The following is a 21,216-nucleotide window of genomic DNA, read 5'->3' on the forward strand; positions in this document are numbered from 1 at the left end:
TAAGGGGTAGGGGTGTGGCGCGATATTGGGGAAGGGATGAGATTTTATATTTCTTCATAAGCATTAATCTTATTTTGTCAATTAGGAACATTCAGCACCCACCCGCTATCAAGGCAGCTGCCTATCATGTCATGCCCTACCTGCACAGGTGTGCTGGCTACTCAAATGATCCAATTAAGGAGGCCATTTAGTCAGCAGCAGCAGAAGTCCTGTGCCTGGACGCTCCAACAGCGGCCAGACACAAGCAGAAGCAGAAGCAGCAGAAGCAGCAGCAGCACCACCTTTTGTTTTTTGGCTGCGGCAGCAGCAAGGCCCACAGGGCTGGCTAGCTGGCTAGCCAGCAAGCAGGTAGCAATGAAAGTAGGAATCTTTCTTTTTAACCCTGTAAGGGGGTGGTGCACTGTACCCGAAGATACTGCCATATCGGGTCAATGCATAGGGCGACGGAAGCAAGCTTCGAAATCGGCCCCCGTTCTCAAAAATCCATTTAATATATGGTCCCCAGATAGGGGACGTATCAGATATTAAACTGATAAGAACAGATACTACACTTGATCTTAGCCAAAAGGCCGAGAAGCGATAACCGTGAAAGGGGCGGGCCCAACAAGGTGCCCTTCATGGGCACTATCACTGCTTGCTGTCAGGGAGGCTGCCAGACAATTTTCCATGCACACTCTGGGCTGGGGAGCAGTCAACCACCAGTACACACAGCAGAACCTAAACCCATACCATTATTTCTAAGCAGCAAGACAGGGGCCCATTGCACTCCCACGGGGCCTTTTTAAATGCAATCCATAACCCGGATTTGCCAGGAACCCTTCTTACTCCTCCTACTTGCATGTGACACTGGGCTTAGGATCTGCATAGGAAACACACACACAAGCACACACCTACCTTTGTTGCCAGCAGATGCCTCCTTGGCTGTCCCCAAACGGTATCAAACCAACACCCACGGGAAGCTGTAAGCATAGAGGACATGCCTGCACCCCATTGGACTTACCTGTGTGGGTTAAACCCGGGTTATTTGACAACCTATGGCGGTGATGGTTCTGCTCAGGCAGAGCAGTGCTGATGCTCCTCATAAAGCTGTCGCTGCTGTGAAGGTTCTAGGTGACATCACAAATCCCTATGGTTACATACACAACAAAGCTGGGTTGTTGTTGTTTACACTCTGCAAGGCCTGTGGAAGTGAGTGACATCATAGCACTGTAGTTCTGAGGGTTCTAGATGGATGCAACAATCTCCTGTTGCTTCTATGAAGGCCATAATAGACGACATCACCAAACAGCTCCATAGTCACATACACAGCAAAGGAGAGATGTTGTTTACACCTAGTGATGTCAGTGGTATTGAGTGACATCACAGCACAGTGCTAAGGCTCCTGGGCCTGGACACAGCAGCGGCTGCAATATCTCAACGGAGAATACGTTTATATATATGTGTGTGTGTGCGCGTATATATATATATATATATATATATATATATATATATATATATATTTCTCCGCCGAAATCACTTTTAAACCCATTTCCACCTTTTTTTCCCTTCTCTTCCTCTTACTTTTTTTTCACGTTTTTTTACGTTTTTCTCCTTTTCGCCTCTTTTCTGGGCATATTATTCTTCTTTTTCTTCTTTTTTTTCGTCTAATGCATACCCCATCAGTGCAGCAATGCTTATTCAATACCGCCAGCAGATGGAGACACTGGGGGATAATTTTCTAAGGATTTATACTGATTTTTCCTGTCTGAATTTGTCACACAGAAAGTTGCAGGCCAAATATGTGTGACATTTCTGCGACTTTAGCTTCTAGAGCATTTTTACAACATTATACATAGGTGCTGAATACATAAAAAGCGACTGTTCAGCGACAGACAAGTCGCATCGGCTGAAAGTAGGCCAGAATGTCAGTCCATGTTGGAGCAGGTTTAGATACAGTCTAAAGTATAGATCTCAAAGTCTGTGCACAGAATTTAGCAAGGGCCTCGCACCTTCTGATGCATCAGGTAGGTGCACAATAGCATAGCCTAACCCTCTGTACTTTGGTCTATATTGATGCGGGACATAGACAGCCAGCTGATGACCAATCCATTAGTGCAATGGATGGCTGGAAGCATTTGTCTTTGCCTTTGCAATACCACAGAAGCAATGCATGGTCAATGTACAGCAATGACACACCTGTGTGAACAGCCAGGAGACCCCCCCCCCCCATGTTATGTTACATAGTTACATAGTTAGTACGGTCGAAAAAAGACATATGTCCATCAAGTTCAACCAGGGAATTAAGGGGTAGGGGTGTGGCGCGATATTGGGGAAGGGATGAGATTTTATATTTCTTCATAAGCATTAATCTTATTTTGTCAATTAGGAACATTCAGCACCCACCCGCTATCAAGGCAGCTGCCTATCATGTCATGCCCTACCTGCACAGGTGTGCTGGCTACTCAAATGATCCAATTAAGGAGGCCATTTAGTCAGCAGCAGCAGAAGTCCTGTGCCTGGACGCTCCAACAGCGGCCAGACACAAGCAGAAGCAGAAGCAGCAGAAGCAGCAGCAGCACCACCTTTTGTTTTTTGGCTGCAGCAGCAGCAAGGCCCACAGGGCTGGCTAGCTGGCTAGCCAGCAAGCAGGTAGCAATGAAAGTAGGAATCTTTCTTTTTAACCCTGTAAGGGGGTGGTGCACTGTACCCGAAGATACTGCCATATCGGGTCAATGCATAGGGCGACGGAAGCAAGCTTCGAAATCGGCCCCCGTTCTCAAAAATCCATTTAATATATGGTCCCCAGATAGGGGACGTATCAGATATTAAACTGATAAGAACAGATACTACACTTGATCTTAGCCAAAAGGCCGAGAAGCGATAACCGTGAAAGGGGCGGGCCCAACAAGGTGCCCTTCATGGGCACTATCACTGCTTGCTGTCAGGGAGGCTGCCAGACAATTTTCCATGCACACTCTGGGCTGGGGGGCAGTCAACCACCAGTACACACAGCAGAACCTAAACCCATACCATTATTGCTAAGCAGCAAGACAGGGGCCCATTGCACTCCCACGGGGCCTTTTTAAATGCAATCCATAACCCGGATTTGCCAGGAACCCTTCTTACTCCTCCTACTTGCATGTGACACTGGGCTTAGGATCTGCATAGGAAACACACACACAAGCACACACCTACCTTTGTTGCCTGCAGATGCCTCCTTGGCTGTCCCCAAACGGTATCAAACCAACACCCACGGGAAGCTGTAAGCATAGAGGACATGCCTGCACCCCATTGGACTTACCTGTGTGGGTTAAACCCGGGTTATTTGACAACCTATGGCGGTGATGGTTCTGCTCAGGCAGAGCAGTGCTGATGCTCCTCATAAAGCTGTCGCTGCTGTGAAGGTTCTAGGTGACATCACAAATCCCTATGGTTACATACACAACAAAGCTGGGTTGTTGTTGTTTACACTCTGCAAGGCCTGTGGAAGTGAGTGACATCATAGCACTGTAGTTCTGAGGGTTCTAGATGGATGCAACAATCTCCTGTTGCTTCTATGAAGGCCATAATAGACGACATCACCAAACAGCTCCATAGTCACATACACAGCAAAGGAGAGATGTTGTTTACACCTAGTGATGTCAGTGGTATTGAGTGACATCACAGCACAGTGCTAAGGCTCCTGGGCCTGGACACAGCAGCGGCTGCAATATCTCAACGGAGAATACGTTTATATATATGTGTGTGTGTGCGCGTATATATATATATATATATATATATATATATATATATATATATTTCTCCGCCGAAATCACTTTTAAACCCATTTCCACCTTTTTTTCCCTTCTCTTCCTCTTACTTTTTTTTCACGTTTTTTTACGTTTTTCTCCTTTTCGCCTCTTTTCTGGGCATATTATTCTTCTTTTTCTTCTTTTTTTTCGTCTAATGCATACCCCATCAGTGCAGCAATGCTTATTCAATACCGCCAGCAGATGGAGACACTGGGGGATAATTTTCTAAGGATTTATACTGATTTTTCCTGTCTGAATTTGTCGCACAGAAAGTTGCAGGCCAAATATGTGTGACATTTCTGCGACTTTAGCTTCTAGAGCATTTTTACAACATTATACATAGGTGCTGAATACATAAAAAGCGACTGTTCAGCGACAGACAATTCGCATCGGCTGAAAGTAGGCCAGAATGTCAGTCCATGTTGGAGCAGGTTTAGATACAGTCTAAAGTATAGATCTCAAAGTCTGTGCACAGAATTTAGCAAGGGCCTCGCACCTTCTGATGCATCAGGTAGGTGCACAATAGCATAGCCTAACCCTCTGTACTTTGGTCTATATTGATGCGGGACATAGACAGCCAGCTGATGACCAATCCATTAGTGCAATGGATGGCTGGAAGCATTTGTCTTTGCCTTTGCAATACCACAGAAGCAATGCATGGTCAATGTACAGCAATGACACACCTGTGTGAACAGCCAGGAGACCCCCCCCCCCCCATGTTATGTTACATAGTTACATAGTTAGTACGGTCGAAAAAAGACATATGTCCATCAAGTTCAACCAGGGAATTAAGGGGTAGGGGTGTGGCGCGATATTGGGGAAGGGATGAGATTTTATATTTCTTCATAAGCATTAATCTTATTTTGTCAATTAGGAACATTCAGCACCCACCCGCTATCAAGGCAGCTGCCTATCATGTCATGCCCTACCTACACAGGTGTGCTGGCTACTCAAATGATCCAATTAAGGAGGCCATTTAGTCAGCAGCAGCAGAAGTCCTGTGCCTGGACGCTCCAACAGCGGCCAGACACAAGCAGAAGCAGAAGCAGCAGAAGCAGCAGCAGCACCACCTTTTGTTTTTTGGCTGCAGCAGCAGCAAGGCCCACAGGGCTAGCCAGCAAGCAGGTAGCAATGAAAGTAGGAATCTTTCTTTTTAACCCTGTAAGGGGGTGGTGCACTGTACCCGAAGATACTGCCATATCGGGTCAATGCATAGGGCGACGGAAGCAAGCTTCGAAATCGGCCCCCGTTCTCAAAAATCCATTTAATATATGGTCCCCAGATAGGGGACGTATCAGATATTAAACTGATAAGAACAGATACTACACTTGATCTTAGCCAAAAGGCCGAGAAGCGATAACCGTGAAAGGGGCGGGCCCAACAAGGTGCCCTTCATGGGCACTATCACTGCTTGCTGTCAGGGAGGCTGCCAGACAATTTTCCATGCACACTCTGGGCTGGGGGGCAGTCAACCACCAGTACACACAGCAGAACCTAAACCCATACCATTATTGCTAAGCAGCAAGACAGGGGCCCATTGCACTCCCACGGGGCCTTTTTAAATGCAATCCATAACCCGGATTTGCCAGGAACCCTTCTTACTCCTCCTACTTGCATGTGACACTGGGCTTAGGATCTGCATAGGAAACACACACACAAGCACACACCTACCTTTGTTGCCAGCAGATGCCTCCTTGGCTGTCCCCAAACGGTATCAAACCAACACCCACGGGAAGCTGTAAGCATAGAGGACATGCCTGCACCCCATTGGACTTACCTGTGTGGGTTAAACCCGGGTTATTTGACAACCTATGGCGGTGATGGTTCTGCTCAGGCAGAGCAGTGCTGATGCTCCTCATAAAGCTGTCGCTGCTGTGAAGGTTCTAGGTGACATCACAAATCCCTATGGTTACATACACAACAAAGCTGGGTTGTTGTTGTTTACACTCTGCAAGGCCTGTGGAAGTGAGTGACATCATAGCACTGTAGTTCTGAGGGTTCTAGATGGATGCAACAATCTCCTGTTGCTTCTATGAAGGCCATAATAGACGACATCACCAAACAGCTCCATAGTCACATACACAGCAAAGGAGAGATGTTGTTTACACCTAGTGATGTCAGTGGTATTGAGTGACATCACAGCACAGTGCTAAGGCTCCTGGGCCTGGACACAGCAGCGGCTGCAATATCTCAACGGAGAATACGTTTATATATATGTGTGTGTGTGCGCGTATATATATATATATATATATATATATATATATATATATATATATATTTCTCCGCCGAAATCACTTTTAAACCCATTTCCACCTTTTTTTCCCTTCTCTTCCTCTTACTTTTTTTTCACGTTTTTTTACGTTTTTCTCCTTTTCGCCTCTTTTCTGGGCATATTATTCTTCTTTTTCTTCTTTTTTTTCGTCTAATGCATACCCCATCAGTGCAGCAATGCTTATTCAATACCGCCAGCAGATGGAGACACTGGGGGATAATTTTCTAAGGATTTATACTGATTTTTCCTGTCTGAATTTGTCACACAGAAAGTTGCAGGCCAAATATGTGTGACATTTCTGCGACTTTAGCTTCTAGAGCATTTTTACAACATTATACATAGGTGCTGAATACATAAAAAGCGACTGTTCAGCGACAGACAAGTCGCATCGGCTGAAAGTAGGCCAGAATGTCAGTCCATGTTGGAGCAGGTTTAGATACAGTCTAAAGTATAGATCTCAAAGTCTGTGCACAGAATTTAGCAAGGGCCTCGCACCTTCTGATGCATCAGGTAGGTGCACAATAGCATAGCCTAACCCTCTGTACTTTGGTCTATATTGATGCGGGACATAGACAGCCAGCTGATGACCAATCCATTAGTGCAATGGATGGCTGGAAGCATTTGTCTTTGCCTTTGCAATACCACAGAAGCAATGCATGGTCAATGTACAGCAATGACACACCTGTGTGAACAGCCAGGAGACCCCCCCCCCCCCATGTTATGTTACATAGTTACATAGTTAGTACGGTCGAAAAAAGACATATGTCCATCAAGTTCAACCAGGGAATTAAGGGGTAGGGGTGTGGCGCGATATTGGGGAAGGGATGAGATTTTATATTTCTTCATAAGCATTAATCTTATTTTGTCAATTAGGAACATTCAGCACCCACCCGCTATCAAGGCAGCTGCCTATCATGTCATGCCCTACCTGCACAGGTGTGCTGGCTACTCAAATGATCCAATTAAGGAGGCCATTTAGTCAGCAGCAGCAGAAGTCCTGTGCCTGGACGCTCCAACAGCGGCCAGACACAAGCAGAAGCAGAAGCAGCAGAAGCAGCAGCAGCACCACCTTTTGTTTTTTGGCTGCAGCAGCAGCAAGGCCCACAGGGCTGGCTAGCTGGCTAGCCAGCAAGCAGGTAGCAATGAAAGTAGGAATCTTTCTTTTTAACCCTGTAAGGGGGTGGTGCACTGTACCCGAAGATACTGCCATATCGGGTCAATGCATAGGGCGACGGAAGCAAGCTTCGAAATCGGCCCCCGTTCTCAAAAATCCATTTAATATATGGTCCCCAGATAGGGGACGTATCAGATATTAAACTGATAAGAACAGATACTACACTTGATCTTAGCCAAAAGGCCGAGAAGCGATAACCGTGAAAGGGGCGGGCCCAACAAGGTGCCCTTCATGGGCACTATCACTGCTTGCTGTCAGGGAGGCTGCCAGACAATTTTCCATGCACACTCTGGGCTGGGGGGCAGTCAACCACCAGTACACACAGCAGAACCTAAACCCATACCATTATTGCTAAGCAGCAAGACAGGGGCCCATTGCACTCCCACGGGGCCTTTTTAAATGCAATCCATAACCCGGATTTGCCAGGAACCCTTCTTACTCCTCCTACTTGCATGTGACACTGGGCTTAGGATCTGCATAGGAAACACACACACAAGCACACACCTACCTTTGTTGCCTGCAGATGCCTCCTTGGCTGTCCCCAAACGGTATCAAACCAACACCCACGGGAAGCTGTAAGCATAGAGGACATGCCTGCACCCCATTGGACTTACCTGTGTGGGTTAAACCCGGGTTATTTGACAACCTATGGCGGTGATGGTTCTGCTCAGGCAGAGCAGTGCTGATGCTCCTCATAAAGCTGTCGCTGCTGTGAAGGTTCTAGGTGACATCACAAATCCCTATGGTTACATACACAACAAAGCTGGGTTGTTGTTGTTTACACTCTGCAAGGCCTGTGGAAGTGAGTGACATCATAGCACTGTAGTTCTGAGGGTTCTAGATGGATGCAACAATCTCCTGTTGCTTCTATGAAGGCCATAATAGACGACATCACCAAACAGCTCCATAGTCACATACACAGCAAAGGAGAGATGTTGTTTACACCTAGTGATGTCAGTGGTATTGAGTGACATCACAGCACAGTGCTAAGGCTCCTGGGCCTGGACACAGCAGCGGCTGCAATATCTCAACGGAGAATACGTTTATATATATGTGTGTGTGTGCGCGTATATATATATATATATATATATATATATATATATATATATATTTCTCCGCCGAAATCACTTTTAAACCCATTTCCACCTTTTTTTCCCTTCTCTTCCTCTTACTTTTTTTTCACGTTTTTTTACGTTTTTCTCCTTTTCGCCTCTTTTCTGGGCATATTATTCTTCTTTTTCTTCTTTTTTTTCGTCTAATGCATACCCCATCAGTGCAGCAATGCTTATTCAATACCGCCAGCAGATGGAGACACTGGGGGATAATTTTCTAAGGATTTATACTGATTTTTCCTGTCTGAATTTGTCGCACAGAAAGTTGCAGGCCAAATATGTGTGACATTTCTGCGACTTTAGCTTCTAGAGCATTTTTACAACATTATACATAGGTGCTGAATACATAAAAAGCGACTGTTCAGCGACAGACAATTCGCATCGGCTGAAAGTAGGCCAGAATGTCAGTCCATGTTGGAGCAGGTTTAGATACAGTCTAAAGTATAGATCTCAAAGTCTGTGCACAGAATTTAGCAAGGGCCTCGCACCTTCTGATGCATCAGGTAGGTGCACAATAGCATAGCCTAACCCTCTGTACTTTGGTCCATATTGATGCGGGACATAGACAGCCAGCTGATGACCAATCCATTAGTGCAATGGATGGCTGGAAGCATTTGTCTTTGCCTTTGCAATACCACAGAAGCAATGCATGGTCAATGTACAGCAATGACACACCTGTGTGAACAGCCAGGAGACCCCCCCCCCCCCATGTTATGTTACATAGTTACATAGTTAGTACGGTCGAAAAAAGACATATGTCCATCAAGTTCAACCAGGGAATTAAGGGGTAGGGGTGTGGCGCGATATTGGGGAAGGGATGAGATTTTATATTTCTTCATAAGCATTAATCTTATTTTGTCAATTAGGAACATTCAGCACCCACCCGCTATCAAGGCAGCTGCCTATCATGTCATGCCCTACCTGCACAGGTGTGCTGGCTACTCAAATGATCCAATTAAGGAGGCCATTTAGTCAGCAGCAGCAGAAGTCCTGTGCCTGGACGCTCCAACAGCGGCCAGACACAAGCAGAAGCAGAAGCAGCAGAAGCAGCAGCAGCACCACCTTTTGTTTTTTGGCTGCAGCAGCAGCAAGGCCCACAGGGCTAGCCAGCAAGCAGGTAGCAATGAAAGTAGGAATCTTTCTTTTTAACCCTGTAAGGGGGTGGTGCACTGTACCCGAAGATACTGCCATATCGGGTCAATGCATAGGGCGACGGAAGCAAGCTTCGAAATCGGCCCCCGTTCTCAAAAATCCATTTAATATATGGTCCCCAGATAGGGGACTTATCAGATATTAAACTGATAAGAACAGATACTACACTTGATCTTAGCCAAAAGGCCGAGAAGCGATAACCGTGAAAGGGGCGGGCCCAACAAGGTGCCCTTCATGGGCACTATCACTGCTTGCTGTCAGGGAGGCTGCCAGACAATTTTCCATGCACACTCTGGGCTGGGGGGCAGTCAACCACCAGTACACACAGCAGAACCTAAACCCATACCATTATTGCTAAGCAGCAAGACAGGGGCCCATTGCACTCCCACGGGGCCTTTTTAAATGCAATCCATAACCCGGATTTGCCAGGAACCCTTCTTACTCCTCCTACTTGCATGTGACACTGGGCTTAGGATCTGCATAGGAAACACACACACAAGCACACACCTACCTTTGTTGCCTGCAGATGCCTCCTTGGCTGTCCCCAAACGGTATCAAACCAACACCCACGGGAAGCTGTAAGCATAGAGGACATGCCTGCACCCCATTGGACTTACCTGTGTGGGTTAAACCCGGGTTATTTGACAACCTATGGCGGTGATGGTTCTGCTCAGGCAGAGCAGTGCTGATGCTCCTCATAAAGCTGTCGCTGCTGTGAAGGTTCTAGGTGACATCACAAATCCCTATGGTTACATACACAACAAAGCTGGGTTGTTGTTGTTTACACTCTGCAAGGCCTGTGGAAGTGAGTGACATCATAGCACTGTAGTTCTGAGGGTTCTAGATGGATGCAACAATCTCCTGTTGCTTCTATGAAGGCCATAATAGACGACATCACCAAACAGCTCCATAGTCACATACACAGCAAAGGAGAGATGTTGTTTACACCTAGTGATGTCAGTGGTATTGAGTGACATCACAGCACAGTGCTAAGGCTCCTGGGCCTGGACACAGCAGCGGCTGCAATATCTCAACGGAGAATACGTTTATATATATGTGTGTGTGTGCGCGTATATATATATATATATATATATATATATATATATATATTTCTCCGCCGAAATCACTTTTAAACCCATTTCCACCTTTTTTTCCCTTCTCTTCCTCTTACTTTTTTTTCACGTTTTTTTACGTTTTTCTCCTTTTCGCCTCTTTTCTGGGCGTATTATTCTTCTTTTTCTTCTTTTTTTTCGTCTAATGCATACCCCATCAGTGCAGCAATGCTTATTCAATACCGCCAGCAGATGGAGACACTGGGGGATAATTTTCTAAGGATTTATACTGATTTTTCCTGTCTGAATTTGTCGCACAGAAAGTTGCAGGCCAAATATGTGTGACATTTCTGCGACTTTAGCTTCTAGAGCATTTTTACAACATTATACATAGGTGCTGAATACATAAAAAGCGACTGTTCAGCGACAGACAAGTCGCATCGGCTGAAAGTAGGCCAGAATGTCAGTCCATGTTGGAGCAGGTTTAGATACAGTCTAAAGTATAGATCTCAAAGTCTGTGCACAGAATTTAGCAAGGGCCTCGCACCTTCTGATGCATCAGGTAGGTGCACAATAGCATAGCCTAACCCTCTGTACTTTGGTCTATATTGATGCGGGACATAGACAGCCAGCTGATGACCAATCCATTAGTGCAATGGATGGCTGGAAGCATTTGTCTTTGCCTTTGCAATACCACAGAAGCAATGCATGGTCAATGTACAGCAATGACACACCTGTGTGAACAGCCAGGAGACCCCCCCCCCCCATGTTATGTTACATAGTTACATAGTTAGTACGGTCGAAAAAAGACATATGTCCATCAAGTTCAACCAGGGAATTAAGGGGTAGGGGTGTGGCGCGATATTGGGGAAGGGATGAGATTTTATATTTCTTCATAAGCATTAATCTTATTTTGTCAATTAGGAACATTCAGCACCCACCCGCTATCAAGGCAGCTGCCTATCATGTCATGCCCTACCTGCACAGGTGTGCTGGCTACTCAAATGATCCAATTAAGGAGGCCATTTAGTCAGCAGCAGCAGAAGTCCTGTGCCTGGACGCTCCAACAGCGGCCAGACACAAGCAGAAGCAGAAGCAGCAGAAGCAGCAGCAGCACCACCTTTTGTTTTTTGGCTGCAGCAGCAGCAAGGCCCACAGGGCTGGCTAGCTGGCTAGCCAGCAAGCAGGTAGCAATGAAAGTAGGAATCTTTCTTTTTAACCCTGTAAGGGGGTGGTGCACTGTACCCGAAGATACTGCCATATCGGGTCAATGCATAGGGCGACGGAAGCAAGCTTCGAAATCGGCCCCCGTTCTCAAAAATCCATTTAATATATGGTCCCCAGATAGGGGACGTATCAGATATTAAACTGATAAGAACAGATACTACACTTGATCTTAGCCAAAAGGCCGAGAAGCGATAACCGTGAAAGGGGCGGGCCCAACAAGGTGCCCTTCATGGGCACTATCACTGCTTGCTGTCAGGGAGGCTGCCAGACAATTTTCCATGCACACTCTGGGCTGGGGGGCAGTCAACCACCAGTACACACAGCAGAACCTAAACCCATACCATTATTGCTAAGCAGCAAGACAGGGGCCCATTGCACTCCCACGGGGCCTTTTTAAATGCAATCCATAACCCGGATTTGCCAGGAACCCTTCTTACTCCTCCTACTTGCATGTGACACTGGGCTTAGGATCTGCATAGGAAACACACACACAAGCACACACCTACCTTTGTTGCCTGCAGATGCCTCCTTGGCTGTCCCCAAACGGTATCAAACCAACACCCACGGGAAGCTGTAAGCATAGAGGACATGCCTGCACCCCATTGGACTTACCTGTGTGGGTTAAACCCGGGTTATTTGACAACCTATGGCGGTGATGGTTCTGCTCAGGCAGAGCAGTGCTGATGCTCCTCATAAAGCTGTCGCTGCTGTGAAGGTTCTAGGTGACATCACAAATCCCTATGGTTACATACACAACAAAGCTGGGTTGTTGTTGTTTACACTCTGCAAGGCCTGTGGAAGTGAGTGACATCATAGCACTGTAGTTCTGAGGGTTCTAGATGGATGCAACAATCTCCTGTTGCTTCTATGAAGGCCATAATAGACGACATCACCAAACAGCTCCATAGTCACATACACAGCAAAGGAGAGATGTTGTTTACACCTAGTGATGTCAGTGGTATTGAGTGACATCACAGCACAGTGCTAAGGCTCCTGGGCCTGGACACAGCAGCGGCTGCAATATCTCAACGGAGAATACGTTTATATATATATGTGTGTTTGTGCGCGTATATATATATATATATATATATATATATATATATATATATATATTTCTCCGCCGAAATCACTTTTAAACCCATTTCCACCTTTTTTTCCCTTCTCTTCCTCTTACTTTTTTTTCAAGTTTTTTTACGTTTTTCTCCTTTTCGCCTCTTTTCTGGGCGTATTATTCTTCTTTTTCTTCTTTTTTTTCCTCTAATGCATACCCCATCAGTGCAGCAATGCTTATTCAATACCGCCAGCAGATGGAGACACTGGGGGATAATTTTCTAAGGATTTATACTGATTTTTCCTGTCTGAATTTGTCGCACAGAAAGTTGCAGGCCAAATATGTGTGACATTTCTGCGACTTTAGCTTCTAGAGCATTTTTACAACATTATACATAGGTGCTGAATACATAAAAAGCGACTGTTCAGCGACAGACAAGTCGCATCGGCTGAAAGTAGGCCAGAATGTCAGTCCATGTTGGAGCAGGTTTAGATACAGTCTAAAGTATAGATCTCAAAGTCTGTGCACAGAATTTAGCAAGGGCCTCGCACCTTCTGATGCATCAGGTAGGTGCACAATAGCATAGCCTAACCCTCTGTACTTTGGTCTATATTGATGCGGGACATAGACAGCCAGCTGATGACCAATCCATTAGTGCAATGGATGGCTGGAAGCATTTGTCTTTGCCTTTGCAATACCACAGAAGCAATGCATGGTCAATGTACAGCAATGACACACCTGTGTGAACAGCCAGGAGACCCCCCCCCCCCCCCCCCCATGTTATGTTACATAGTTACATAGTTAGTACGGTCGAAAAAAGACATATGTCCATCAAGTTCAACCAGGGAATTAAGGGGTAGGGGTGTGGCGCGATATTGGGGAAGGGATGAGATTTTATATTTCTTCATAAGCATTAATCTTATTTTGTCAATTAGGAACATTCAGCACCCACCCGCTATCAAGGCAGCTGCCTATCATGTCATGCCCTACCTGCACAGGTGTGCTGGCTACTCAAATGATCCAATTAAGGAGGCCATTTAGTCAGCAGCAGCAGAAGTCCTGTGCCTGGACGCTCCAACAGCGGCCAGACACAAGCAGAAGCAGAAGCAGCAGAAGCACCACCTTTTGTTTTTTGGCTGCAGCAGCAGCAAGGCCCACAGGGCTGGCTAGCTGGCTAGCCAGCAAGCAGGTAGCAATGAAAGTAGGAATCTTTCTTTTTAACCCTGTAAGGGGGTGGTGCACTGTACCCGAAGATACTGCCATATCGGGTCAATGCATAGGGCGACGGAAGCAAGCTTCGAAATCGGCCCCCGTTCTCAAAAATCCATTTAATATATGGTCCCCAGATAGGGGACGTATCAGATATTAAACTGATAAGAACAGATACTACACTTGATCTTAGCCAAAAGGCCGAGAAGCGATAACCGTGAAAGGGGCGGGCCCAACAAGGTGCCCTTCATGGGCACTATCACTGCTTGCTGTCAGGGAGGCTGCCAGACAATTTTCCATGCACACTCTGGGCTGGGGGGCAGTCAACCACCAGTACACACAGCAGAACCTAAACCCATACCATTATTGCTAAGCAGCAAGACAGGGGCCCATTGCACTCCCACGGGGCCTTTTTAAATGCAATCCATAACCCGGATTTGCCAGGAACCCTTCTTACTCCTCCTACTTGCATGTGACACTGGGCTTAGGATCTGCATAGGAAACACACACACAAGCACACACCTACCTTTGTTGCCTGCAGATGCCTCCTTGGCTGTCCCCAAACGGTATCAAACCAACACCCACGGGAAGCTGTAAGCATAGAGGACATGCCTGCACCCCATTGGACTTACCTGTGTGGGTTAAACCCGGGTTATTTGACAACCTATGGCGGTGATGGTTCTGCTCAGGCAGAGCAGTGCTGATGCTCCTCATAAAGCTGTCGCTGCTGTGAAGGTTCTAGGTGACATCACAAATCCCTATGGTTACATACACAACAAAGCTGGGTTGTTGTTGTTTACACTCTGCAAGGCCTGTGGAAGTGAGTGACATCATAGCACTGTAGTTCTGAGGGTTCTAGATGGATGCAACAATCTCCTGTTGCTTCTATGAAGGCCATAATAGACGACATCACCAAACAGCTCCATAGTCACATACACAGCAAAGGAGAGATGTTGTTTACACCTAGTGATGTCAGTGGTATTGAGTGACATCACAGCACAGTGCTAAGGCTCCTGGGCCTGGACACAGCAGCGGCTGCAATATCTCAACGGAGAATACGTTTATATATATGTGTGTGTGTGCGCGTATATATATATATATATATATATATATATATATATATATATATTTCTCCGCCGAAATCACTTTTAAACCCATTTCCACCTTTTTTTCCCTTCTCTTCCTCTTACTTTTTTTTCACATTTTTTTAAGTTTTTCTCCTTTTCGCCTCTTTTCTGGGCGTATTATTCTTCTTTTTCTTCTTTTTTTTCGTCTAATGCATACCCCATCAGTGCAGCAATGCTTATTCAATACCGCCAGCAGATGGAGACACTGGGGGATAATTTTCTAAGGATTTATACTGATTTTTCCTGTCTGAATTTGTCGCACAGAAAGTTGCAGGCCAAATATGTGTGACATTTCTGCGACTTTAGCTTCTAGAGCATTTTTACAACATTATACATAGGTGCTGAATACATAAAAAGCGACTGTTCAGCGACAGACAAGTCGCATCGGCTGAAAGTAGGCCAGAATGTCAGTCCATGTTGGAGCAGGTTTAGATACAGTCTAAAGTATAGATCTCAAAGTCTGTGCACAGAATTTAGCAAGGGCCTCGCACCTTCTGATGCATCAGGTAGGTGCACAATAGCATAGCCTAACCCTCTGTACTTTGGTCTATATTGATGCGGGACATAGACAGCCAGCTGATGACCAATCCATTAGTGCAATGGATGGCTGGAAGCATTTGTCTTTGCCTTTGCAATACCACAGAAGCAATGCATGGTCAATGTACAGCAATGACACACCTGTGTGAACAGCCAGGAGACCCCCCCCCCCCCCCATGTTATGTTACATAGTTACATAGTTAGTACGGTCGAAAAAAGACATATGTCCATCAAGTTCAACCAGGGAATTAAGGGGTAGGGGTGTGGCGCGATATTGGGGAAGGGATGAGATTTTATATTTCTTCATAAGCATTAATCTTATTTTGTCAATTAGGAACATTCAGCACCCACCCGCTATCAAGGCAGCTGCCTATCATGTCATGCCCTACCTGCACAGGTGTGCTGGCTACTCAAATGATCCAATTAAGGAGGCCATTTAGTCAGCAGCAGCAGAAGTCCTGTGCCTGGACGCTCCAACAGCGGCCAGACACAAGCAGAAGCAGAAGCAGCAGAAGCAGCAGCAGCACCACCTTTTGTTTTTTGGCTGCAGCAGCAGCAAGGCCCACAGGGCTGGCTAGCTGGCTAGCCAGCAAGCAGGTAGCAATGAAAGTAGGAATCTTTCTTTTTAACCCTGTAAGGGGGTGGTGCACTGTACCCGAAGATACTGCCATATCGGGTCAATGCATAGGGCGACGGAAGCAAGCTTCGAAATCGGCCCCCGTTCTCAAAAATCCATTTAATATATGGTCCCCAGATAGGGGACGTATCAGATATTAAACTGATAAGAACAGATACTACACTTGATCTTAGCCAAAAGGCCGAGAAGCGATAACCGTGAAAGGGGCGGGCCCAACAAGGTGCCCTTCATGGGCACTATCACTGCTTGCTGTCAGGGAGGCTGCCAGACAATTTTCCATGCACACTCTGGGCTGGGGGGCAGTCAACCACCAGTACACACAGCAGAACCTAAACCCATACCATTATTGCTAAGCAGCAAGACAGGGGCCCATTGCACTCCCACGGGGCCTTTTTAAATGCAATCCATAACCCGGATTTGCCAGGAACCCTTCTTACTCCTCCTACTTGCATGTGACACTGGGCTTAGGATCTGCATAGGAAACACACACACAAGCACACACCTACCTTTGTTGCCTGCAGATGCCTCCTTGGCTGTCCCCAAACGGTATCAAACCAACACCCACGGGAAGCTGTAAGCATAGAGGACATGCCTGCACCCCATTGGACTTACCTGTGTGGGTTAAACCCGGGTTATTTGACAACCTATGGCGGTGATGGTTCTGCTCAGGCAGAGCAGTGCTGATGCTCCTCATAAAGCTGTCGCTGCTGTGAAGGTTCTAGGTGACATCACAAATCCCTATGGTTACATACACAACAAAGCTGGGTTGTTGTTGTTTACACTCTGCAAGGCCTGTGGAAGTGAGTGACATCATAGCACTGTAGTTCTGAGGGTTCTAGATGGATGCAACAATCTCCTGTTGCTTCTATGAAGGCCATAATAGACGACATCACCAAACAGCTCCATAGTCACATACACAGCAAAGGAGAGATGTTGTTTACACCTAGTGATGTCACTGGTTTTGAGTGACATCACAGCACAGTGCTAAGGCTCCTGGGCCTGGACACAGCAGCGGCTGCAATATCTCAACGGAGAATACGTTTATATATATGTGTGTGTGTGCGCGTATATATATATATATATATATATATATATATATATATATATATTTCTCCGCCGAAATCACTTTTAAACCCATTTCCACCTTTTTTTCCCTTCTCTTCCTCTTACTTTTTTTTCACGTTTTTTTACATTTTTCTCCTTTTCGCCTCTTTTCTGGGCGTATTATTCTTCTTTTTCTTCTTTTTTTTCGTCTAATGCATACCCCATCAGTGCAGCGATGCTTATTCAATACCGCCAGCAGATGGAGACACTGGGGGATAATTTTCTAAGGATTTATACTGATTTTTCCTGTCTGAATTTGTCGCACAGAAAGTTGCAGGCCAAATATGTGTGACATTTCTGCGACTTTAGCTTCTAGAGCATTTTTACAACATTATACATAGGTGCTGAATACATAAAAAGCGACTGTTCAGCGACAGACAAGTCGCATCGGCTGAAAGTAGGCCAGAATGTCAGTCCATGTTGGAGCAGGTTTAGATACAGTCTAAAGTATAGATCTCAAAGTCTGTGCACAGAATTTAGCAAGGGCCTCGCACCTTCTGATGCATCAGGTAGGTGCACAATAGCATAGCCTAACCCTCTGTACTTTGGTCTATATTGATGCGGGACATAGACAGCCAGCTGATGACCAATCCATTAGTGCAATGGATGGCTGGAAGCATTTGTCTTTGCCTTTGCAATACCACAGAAGCAATGCATGGTCAATGTACAGCAATGACACACCTGTGTGAACAGCCAGGAGACCCCCCCCCCCCCCATGTTATGTTACATAGTTACATAGTTAGTACGGTCGAAAAAAGACATATGTCCATCAAGTTCAACCAGGGAATTAAGGGGTAGGGGTGTGGCGCGATATTGGGGAAGGGATGAGATTTTATATTTCTTCATAAGCATTAATCTTATTTTGTCAATTAGGAACATTCAGCACCCACCCGCTATCAAGGCAGCTGCCTATCATGTCATGCCCTACCTGCACAGGTGTGCTGGCTACTCAAATGATCCAATTAAGGAGGCCATTTAGTCAGCAGCAGCAGAAGTCCTGTGCCTGGACGCTCCAACAGCGGCCAGACACAAGCAGAAGCAGAAGCAGCAGAAGCAGCAGCAGCACCACCTTTTGTTTTTTGGCTGCAGCAGCAGCAAGGCCCACAGGGCTGGCTAGCTGGCTAGCCAGCAAGCAGGTAGCAATGAAAGTAGGAATCTTTCTTTTTAACCCTGTAAGGGGGTGGTGCACTGTACCCGAAGATACTGCCATATCGGGTCAATGCATAGGGCGACGGAAGCAAGCTTCGAAATCGGCCCCCGTTCTCAAAAATCCATTTAATATATGGTCCCCAGATAGGGGACGTATCAGATATTAAACTGATAAGAACAGATACTACACTTGATCTTAGCCAAAAGGCCGAGAAGCGATAACCGTGAAAGGGGCGGGCCCAACAAGGTGCCCTTCATGGGCACTATCACTGCTTGCTGTCAGGGAGGCTGCCAGACAATTTTCCATGCACACTCTGGGCTGGGGGGCAGTCAACCACCAGTACACACAGCAGAACCTAAACCCATACCATTATTGCTAAGCAGCAAGACAGGGGCCCATTGCACTCCCACGGGGCCTTTTTAAATGCAATCCATAACCCGGATTTGCCAGGAACCCTTCTTACTCCTCCTACTTGCATGTGACACTGGGCTTAGGATCTGCATAGGAAACACACACACAAGCACACACCTACCTTTGTTGCCTGCAGATGCCTCCTTGGCTGTCCCCAAACGGTATCAAACCAACACCCACGGGAAGCTGTAAGCATAGAGGACATGCCTGCACCCCATTGGACTTACCTGTGTGGGTTAAACCCGGGTTATTTGACAACCTATGGCGGTGATGGTTCTGCTCAGGCAGAGCAGTGCTGATGCTCCTCATAAAGCTGTCGCTGCTGTGAAGGTTCTAGGTGACATCACAAATCCCTATGGTTACATACACAACAAAGCTGGGTTGTTGTTGTTTACACTCTGCAAGGCCTGTGGAAGTGAGTGACATCATAGCACTGTAGTTCTGAGGGTTCTAGATGGATGCAACAATCTCCTGTTGCTTCTATGAAGGCCATAATAGACGACATCACCAAACAGCTCCATAGTCACATACACAGCAAAGGAGAGATGTTGTTTACACCTAGTGATGTCAGTGGTATTGAGTGACATCACAGCACAGTGCTAAGGCTCCTGGGCCTGGACACAGCAGCGGCTGCAATATCTCAACGGAGAATACGTTTATATATATGTGTGTGTGTGCGCGTATATATATATATATATATATATATATATATATATATATATATATATATATATATATATTTCTCCGCCGAAATCACTTTTAAACCCATTTCCACCTTTTTTTCCCTTCTCTTCCTCTTACTTTTTTTTCCCGTTTTTTTACGTTTTTCTCCTTTTCGCCTCTTTTCTGGGCGTATTATTCTTCTTTTTCTTCTTTTTTTTCGTCTAATGCATACCCCATCAGTGCAGCAATGCTTATTCAATACCGCCAGCAGATGGAGACACTGGGGGATAATTTTCTAAGGATTTATACTGATTTTTCCTGTCTGAATTTGTCGCACAGAAAGTTGCAGGCCAAATATGTGTGACATTTCTGCGACTTTAGCTTCTAGAGCATTTTTACAACATTATACATAGGTGCTGAATACATAAAAAGCGACTGTTCAGCGACAGACAAGTCGCATCGGCTGAAAGTAGGCCAGAATGTCAGTCCATGTTGGAGCAGGTTTAGATACAGTCTAAAGTATAGATCTCAAAGTCTGTGCACAGAATTTAGCAAGGGCCTCGCACCTTCTGATGCATCAGGTAGGTGCACAATAGCATAGCCTAACCCTCTGTACTTTGGTCTATATTGATGCGGGACATAGACAGCCAGCTGATGACCAATCCATTAGTGCAATGGATGGCTGGAAGCATTTGTCTTTGCCTTTGCAATACCACAGAAGCAATGCATGGTCAATGTACAGCAATGACACACCTGTGTGAACAGCCAGGAGACCCCCCCCCCCCCCCATGTTATGTTACATAGTTACATAGTTAGTACGGTCGAAAAAAGACATATGTCCATCAAGTTCAACCAGGGAATTAAGGGGTAGGGGTGTGGCGCGATATTGGGGAAGGGATGAGATTTTATATTTCTTCATAAGCATTAATCTTATTTTGTCAATTAGGAACATTCAGCACCCACCCGCTATCAAGGCAGCTGCCTATCATGTCATGCCCTACCTGCACAGGTGTGCTGGCTACTCAAATGATCCAATTAAGGAGGCCATTTAGTCAGCAGCAGCAGAAGTCCTGTGCCTGGACGCTCCAACAGCGGCCAGACACAAGCAGAAGCAGAAGCAGCAGAAGCAGCAGCAGCACCACCTTTTGTTTTTTGGCTGCAGCAGCAGCAAGGCCCACAGGGCTGGCTAGCTGGCTAGCCAGCAAGCAGGTAGCAATGAAAGTAGGAATCTTTCTTTTTAACCCTGTAAGGGGGTGGTGCACTGTACCCGAAGATACTGCCATATCGGGTCAATGCATAGGGCGACGGAAGCAAGCTTCGAAATCGGCCCCCGTTCTCAAAAATGCATTTAATATATGGTCCCCAGATAGGGGACGTATCAGATATTAAACTGATAAGAACAGATACTACACTTGATCTTAGCCAAAAGGCCGAGAAGCGATAACCGTGAAAGGGGCGGGCCCAACAAGGTGCCCTTCATGGGCACTATCACTGCTTGCTGTCAGGGAGGCTGCCAGACAATTTTCCATGCACACTCTGGGCTGGGGGGCAGTCAACCACCAGTACAC

General features: G+C 46.1%; 10 non-coding genes across 10 annotated transcripts; all 10 read right to left on the reverse strand.

The window, feature by feature from the left end:
- Positions 1-390: 390 nt before the first annotated feature.
- Positions 391-581, reverse strand: LOC130335431 (U2 spliceosomal RNA). The gene has a single exon (XR_008877064.1). It is a non-coding gene; the product is annotated as a U2 spliceosomal RNA (small nuclear RNA).
- Positions 582-2,670: 2,089 nt separating this feature from the next.
- On the reverse strand, positions 2,671-2,861 carry LOC130335432 (U2 spliceosomal RNA). Its single transcript, XR_008877065.1, has one exon. It is a non-coding gene; the product is annotated as a U2 spliceosomal RNA (small nuclear RNA).
- Positions 2,862-4,937: 2,076 nt separating this feature from the next.
- Positions 4,938-5,128, reverse strand: LOC130335433 (U2 spliceosomal RNA). Its single transcript, XR_008877066.1, has one exon. It is a non-coding gene; the product is annotated as a U2 spliceosomal RNA (small nuclear RNA).
- A 2,092-nt stretch (positions 5,129-7,220) lies between these two features.
- On the reverse strand, positions 7,221-7,411 carry LOC130335435 (U2 spliceosomal RNA). Its single transcript, XR_008877067.1, has one exon. It is a non-coding gene; the product is annotated as a U2 spliceosomal RNA (small nuclear RNA).
- A 2,076-nt stretch (positions 7,412-9,487) lies between these two features.
- LOC130335397 (U2 spliceosomal RNA) lies at positions 9,488-9,678 on the reverse strand. Its single transcript, XR_008877039.1, has one exon. It is a non-coding gene; the product is annotated as a U2 spliceosomal RNA (small nuclear RNA).
- Positions 9,679-11,761: 2,083 nt separating this feature from the next.
- LOC130335437 (U2 spliceosomal RNA) lies at positions 11,762-11,952 on the reverse strand. The gene has a single exon (XR_008877069.1). It is a non-coding gene; the product is annotated as a U2 spliceosomal RNA (small nuclear RNA).
- A 2,089-nt stretch (positions 11,953-14,041) lies between these two features.
- On the reverse strand, positions 14,042-14,232 carry LOC130335438 (U2 spliceosomal RNA). Its single transcript, XR_008877070.1, has one exon. It is a non-coding gene; the product is annotated as a U2 spliceosomal RNA (small nuclear RNA).
- A 2,090-nt stretch (positions 14,233-16,322) lies between these two features.
- On the reverse strand, positions 16,323-16,513 carry LOC130335439 (U2 spliceosomal RNA). Its single transcript, XR_008877071.1, has one exon. It is a non-coding gene; the product is annotated as a U2 spliceosomal RNA (small nuclear RNA).
- A 2,089-nt stretch (positions 16,514-18,602) lies between these two features.
- LOC130335440 (U2 spliceosomal RNA) lies at positions 18,603-18,793 on the reverse strand. The gene has a single exon (XR_008877072.1). It is a non-coding gene; the product is annotated as a U2 spliceosomal RNA (small nuclear RNA).
- Positions 18,794-20,899: 2,106 nt separating this feature from the next.
- LOC130335396 (U2 spliceosomal RNA) lies at positions 20,900-21,090 on the reverse strand. Its single transcript, XR_008877038.1, has one exon. It is a non-coding gene; the product is annotated as a U2 spliceosomal RNA (small nuclear RNA).
- Positions 21,091-21,216: the final 126 nt, after the last annotated feature.

The sequence above is a fragment of the Hyla sarda genome, unplaced genomic scaffold, assembly GCF_029499605.1.
Source record: "Hyla sarda isolate aHylSar1 unplaced genomic scaffold, aHylSar1.hap1 scaffold_450, whole genome shotgun sequence".
Lineage (NCBI taxonomy): Eukaryota > Metazoa > Chordata > Amphibia > Anura > Hylidae > Hyla > Hyla sarda.